The sequence below is a fragment of the Ovis canadensis genome, chromosome 13 (assembly GCF_042477335.2).
Source record: "Ovis canadensis isolate MfBH-ARS-UI-01 breed Bighorn chromosome 13, ARS-UI_OviCan_v2, whole genome shotgun sequence".
Classification (NCBI taxonomy): Eukaryota; Metazoa; Chordata; class Mammalia; order Artiodactyla; family Bovidae; genus Ovis; species Ovis canadensis.
In genome coordinates, this window is record NC_091257.1 from 42,598,284 (window position 1) to 42,604,999 (window position 6,716).

Here is a 6,716-nt window from a genome sequence, read left to right on the forward strand (position 1 = left end):
CTGAACTTCTGGACTCCCCTCTGAACTTCTGGACTCCTTTGCAGGCAAAAAAGTAAAAAACTGTAGCAGTGCTTCTGCAGCCAGCTCCGCTCTGTCTATGAGCCGCTCTTCAGCCACCCCAATCCCTGGCTGGCTGTCCTCCAAAATCTTCCCAGCCTGTGATTATTCCAGTGTGTCAAGCACTGAAGAATTGATGCTTTTGAACTGTGGTGCTGGAGAAGACTCTTGAGAGTCCCTTGGACAGCAAGGAGATCCAGCCAGTCCATTTAAAGGAGATCAGTCCTGAATATTCATTGGAAGGACTGATGCTGAAGCCAAAGCTCCAATACTTTGGCCACCTGAAGAACTGACTCACTGGAAAAGACCCTGATGCTGGGAAAAATTGAAGGCAGGAGGAGAAGGGGATGACAGAGGATCTCTGGTTGGAAGGCATCACCAACTCGATAGACATGAGTTTGAGCAAGCTCCGGGAGATGGTGATGGACAGGGAAGCCTGGCGTGCTGCTGTCCATAGGGTTGCAAAGAGTCAGACATGACTGAGCAACTGAACTGACTGAGCACTTTGTGGAGATTAGCAGGTGCTTGCTCTTTGTGCCATGCTGTATCACGCCTCTTTGGTAGCCAAGGAGTGCCTGGAAGGCGGGGTCTAGCACACCTTTGCAGGGACAGAGGTATTATTGATAACCTGGGCCTGTGCTGGTGCCTGGAAACTTGTCCATTTCTCTGAACAAAGGTGCTCTCTCTGGAGATGAAATACAGAGCTGCTTTCTGGTTTCAGGATTGGCTCTCTAGGGCAATGGAAAGGAAAGGATGCATTGGCAAGGCCCACGGAAGAGTAGATAAATGAGGTCTGTGGGATAAAGAAGTGTGGGCAAAGCTGGCTGGGGTCGCTGGCTGGGGTCGCTGGCCATCCAGGAATCCTCTGAATATATGACTTATATTCTGAGTTCTCCACAGTGTGGACAGCACAGCAAGGCAGAGAAACTAAGTCACCTCAGGAAACCTGGGCCGGGGTTGAGCCGTGTTAAAGGAAAACAGGCATACAGGGCCCCATCTTGCCCAGCTTGTGGGGATGGCTTTGCAGGCAAGCCTGTGGGTGTGGGAGTGAGGACTCTGCTAGACAAAGTCCTACACAGCAGGCCTGGGGGACCAAAAGGACTGGAAAATGGCAGGCATGATCCCTGACCTTCTTCCTCTTACAAGATGCCAAAATGCGCCTCGTTGGAAGGAGAGAGCATCATCCTGTTCACTTTCAGTGACAGCCCAGCACTGAGGATAAAGCAGGGTGTAGGTTTCCCAAAGTCAGAGCTTTAGTCCCTCAGTCATGTCCGACACTTTGCAACCCCATGGACTGTAGCTCGCCAGGTTCCTCTGTTCATAGAATTCTCCAGGCACGAATACTAGAGTGGGTGACCATTCTAACCACTCCCTTCTCCAGAGGATCTCTCCCACTCAGGGATCGAAACTGGGTCTCCCACATTGCAGGCAGATTCTCTGAGCCACCAGAGAAGCCCCAAAGTTTGGACACCAGTACTACAGGATGCTCTAAGATGAAAGTCTTCCAGGGTCAAATAAATTTGGGAAGTCCTATGTAGACTCTGTGGTAAAGAACCCACCTGCCAATGCAGGAGACATAAGAGAGAGAGGTCCAATCCCTGGGTCCAGAAGATCCCCTGGAAAAGGGAATGGCTACCCGTGCCAGTATTCTTGCCTAGGGAATCTCATGGACAGAGGAGCCTGATGGGCTATAGTTCATAGGGTCACAAAGAGTCAAGACACAACTGAAGCGACCTAGCATGCACACATGCACGTAGACTCTATCCTCACCTTTCACACCATATTCACAAAACACAGGAGTATACTACAGATTCTGACGAGTCCTGCAGCTGGAAATCTGTTTTAGTTTAGCATTCCCCAGATTTAATTGACCATGCCATCTTTATTCACGGAGCACCCTTTAACGTTCCATGGCCTATTTGGGGAAGATCTGACATGGTTATTTAACAAGAGAGTCTATAGGTAGACTGTCATTTGTCAAGAATCTAATTCCAAAGTAATGTAATAAGTATTACATAATAATTATAAGGTACTGCACTCAAATAATATACAGTCCAAAAAAGGTGATACAAATGAATACAAATAATTTACAAAATTGACTAACAGACTTCTAAAACAAACTTATGGTTACCAAAGGGGAAAGGTCGGGGGAGGGATAATTTAGGATTAAGAATAAATTAGGAATAATTTGGGACTAACATATATACACTGCTGTATATAAAATAACAAGGACCTAGTGTATAACATAGGTAACTCTACTCAATATTCTATGATAACCTAAATGGGAAAAGAATGTGAAAAACAGTGGATATGTGTATAGCTGAACCACTTTGCTGCACACCTGGAACTGACACAATATTGTAAATCAGCTTTCGGGATCTAGTTTCCCAACCAGGGATCAAACCCATGCCTCCTGCAGTTGAAGCACAGAGTCCTAACTCCTATACCACCAGGGAATTCCCCAGAAGCAAGTTTTGGTTTTGTTTTTGTTTTTGTTTTAATGACAATCAACTGTGAGCACCAAAGGCATTGGTACAGATCAAACTGTCTAGAAAAGAGGGCAGTCAGTGTAGCCAGAGAAGCTTCTAAGAAAGCCCTGGTATAAAGGAAGATGTGGTATTTTGAAGGATGAACACAGAGATGCCTTCAACAGAGAGCAGGGAAGGAACTCCAAACTGGGATTATTGGTCTTATCAAAACAAGGAGAAAAGCAGCCCCCAGAGAGCTAGGCCAGAAAGATGCTGATCTTCAAAGCTGTCATACTTCTGGAAATCGCTGGGGACTGAGACATGCAGAGATGGGCTGTTGTGTGGCATAAAAGAAGTGGGGATAGAACTTTCTAAGCATAGACAGTGGGAAAGTGAGAAGGGAGCTTGTGTATGATTGGTTGTCTGTTATGTATTGCCACACTTAAAATTCTCAATATCACCCAAGGCAGGGGTGTGAGAATTATCACCAGTTGAGGGATGAGAGAGTTGTTGGGGGCCTCTTCTTCTTACTGGGGTCCTGGAAAAATTAAAGACTAGAACAGAGTGGGAGGTGAAGTTTAAATGTCACCTTTATGACTCAAAACCTAGAGTGTGAGGAAGCAGCAGTGTTTAGAGTTCCAGTTGTTCTACACCTTCTCAACATCTGATGGTGGTAGTGTTTTTAATTTAGCCAGTCAAATGGGCTTTAATGAAATCCTACTACACTGTAGTTTTAGTTTGCATTTCCCTGATAACTAATGATATTGAGCACTTATTCATGTTCTTATTGGCTATCCTTTGTAAAGTTTCTGTTTAAGTCTTTTGCCCATTTTTCATTGATTTCTCTTCTTATTACAGAGTTTCTATATTCTCAACATACTATTATGTCAGATATAAATTTTAATTAAATTTTAAAAATACTTTGTCATTAAATATTTTCTCCAGATCTGTGGCTTCTCTGCTCATTTTCGTAATTGTGTGTTTCAATGACAGTAGTTTTTAATTTTAATAAAGTATGACTAGTGGTTTTTTCCATGGTTTCTGCTTTCTGTGTTCCAAGAGCTCTTTACCTACTTCATGGTTTCAAAGATCTCTGTTTTCTTATACAAGGATTATGTTAATATCTATGATCCATCTTGAATTTTTAAGTTGTAGTTGCTTTATTTTTATTTATTTTATTGAAGTGTAGTTGATTTACAGTCTTTCAGATGTATAACATAGTGATCCAGTTATATATATATGTATTTTTTTTTCAGATTCTTTTCCATTATAAGCTATTACAAGATATTGAAATAGTTGCCTGTGCTATATAGTAGGTCCTTGTTGTTTTATCTGTTTTATTTATAGCAGTGTGTATCTGATAATCCCAAATTCCCAATTTATCCCCTCCTCCTTTCTGGCGGGTTACAGTGCATGGGCTCACAAAAGTCAGATGCGACTGAGTGACTAAACAACAACAACCTTTCCTCTTTGGTAACCAGAAGTTTGTTTTTGAAGTTTGTGAGTTTATTTCTGTTTTGTAAATAAGCTTATTTGTGTAATTTTTTTAGATTTCACATGCAAGTGATATCATATGATTTTTATCTTTGTCTGACTTATTTTAATATGTAGTATGAGCTAGAAGACAACATTCATTTCTTTTCCTTACGAACGTCCAGTTGTTCCAGCACCATTTGATGAAAATATTTTCTTTCCCCGTAGGATTGCTTTGATGCTTTTGTCAAAACTCAGTTAACCATATACCCGTGGGATTATTCTATTCCATTGATCTATTTGTTTCCCCTTATGTCAGTTATGGCAACACAGTGCCTTGATTTCTGTAGCTTTTACAGTGTCTTAAATTTACATAGTTTAAGTTCTCCAACTTGGGTCTTCCATCTGCTATTCTAGGTTCTTCTGAATTTCTGTATACATTATAGAAACACTTGAGGGAGATTAATTTGGGGAGAACTGCAATTTTAACAATATTAGGTCTTCCAATCAATGGGCATGACCTCTCTCTCCATTTATTTTGAACTTCTTTAATTTGTCTCAACAATGTTTTATACATTCTCAGTGTAGAGGCCATACACATCTGTTGTAGATTTATCCCCAAACATTTTATGTGTTTTTTTTTTAACTTTTAAAAAGATTATGTTCTGCCCCACTGGGTCTTTGTTACTGCATGTGGGGTTTCTCTCATTGCAGTGCATGGGCTTCTCTTTTGAGAAGCTTGTTTGAAGCTTCTTGAGAAGCTTGTTTTCTTTTGTGGAAGAAGCTTGTTAAATTTTGTGAAGTGCTTTTACTGCATCTATTGAGATAATCGTGTGATTTTTCTTTTATTCTGTTATTGTGATGAATTATATTGACTTTCAAATGTTAAACCAATCTTGTATTCATGGGGGTAAATCCTAGTTAGTTATACTGAATTATCCTTATTATTTATTGCTGGATACAAAATATAAAATCATATTTTGTTTAGGATTTTTGTGTTCAAGGTATTTGTCTGTACTTTGCTTGTAATATCTTTTACTGGTTTTAGTATCAAGGTAATGCTGGTCTCCTAAAATGAGTTAGGAAATATTCTCTCTATTTTCTCTATTCTCCTCTATTTTCTCAAAGAGTGTGCATAAGATTCATATTGTTTCTTCCTTAAATGGGTGATAAATTCACCAGTGAAATCATTTGTGCTTGGTATTTTCTCTGAGCCTGGAGTTCTGTGGGAAGATTAAAATGACAGTTTCCATGTTGTTAACAGATACAGGGCTATTCAGATTTCCTATTTATGCTTATGTCAGCTTTGGAAAGTTGTATCTTTCAAAGAATTTTTCTGTTTCATCTAAGCTGTCAAAGTTATTGACGAAAAACTGTACATAATTTCCTATTATTAACTTTTCTGTGTTTCTGTGACAAGTTTTGATGTCTCTTCTTTCATTCCTAATATTGGAAATTTGAATTTTCTTTTATCTTTATTGGTCTTGCTAAGTGTTTCTTGACTTTGATAATTCTTTCAAAGAACTAACTTTTGTTTTCATTGATTTTTTCCTCTATAGTTTGTCCATTTTTTATTTAACTGACTTTCACTACTACTACTTTTTTTTTAATGTTTTTGTTTAACTTTTCTTCTTTTTCCTAGCTTCTTTTAAGAAGGAAGCTTAAATCACTGATCTAAGCTTATTTCTTATTTTTTTTCTTCTTTCTTCTTTTCTAATATAAGCACATAAAATCATAGATTTCCCTCTCAGCACTGCTTTAATTGCATACTGCAGATTTTGATATGTTGTGTTTTTTGTCATTCATTTCTAAATGTTTTCTAATTTCCCCTGTGATTTCTTTAACCTGTGCATTGCTTAACAGTGTATTATTTAATTTCCAAGTCATTGGGGATTTTCCAGGTTATCTCCTGAAACATTTTATGGTCAGAGAATATACTTCATGTGATTTCACTCCTTTGAAATTGATTGACACTTGTTTTATGACCAGCATATGGTGTATCTTGATACACCATATGCTGTATCTTGTTGGGTTCATGTGCAAAGAAAAAGTGATTTCAGCAGTTGTTGAGTGTAATGTTCTATAAATGTCAGTTAGCCTCTGAAAGAACTTGAAAAAGCTGTGATTCTCCTCACACATTTTAAGAAGTTTTCTACAGTTTTGTTATAAATTTAAATAATTACAAATAATTTTAGAGATGTATAGTTATAAATGTTTTTTAGTTATTAACATGTTTAAGTAAAGTTGCTACATTGCTCTCTTTTAAACATATTCAAGACTCTAAATACAATAGTGATTTTATAGCCACTGTCATTCATTTAAAAAAATACATGAATACTCTTCTTGTTGTTCAGTCACTAAGTTGTGTCCACCTCTTTGCAACCCCATGGACTACAGCACACCAAGCTTCTCTGTCCTTCACCATCTCCTGGAGTTTACTTAAACTCATATCCATTGAGTTGATGATGTCATCTAGCCATCTTATCCTCCGTCTTCCCCTTCTGCCTTCAGTCTTTCCCAGCATCAGAGTCTTTTCCAGTGAGTCAGTTCTTCACATCAGGTGGCCAAAGTATTGGAGCTTCAGCTTTAGCATCAGTCCTTCCAATGAATATCCAGGGTTTATTTCCAATCAATATTCAGGGTTGTATATTCTTCTCTAACAACTAGAAATTTGACAGTTTCCTTTTGCCTTTTGAATTCTTATTTCCAGTCCACTGG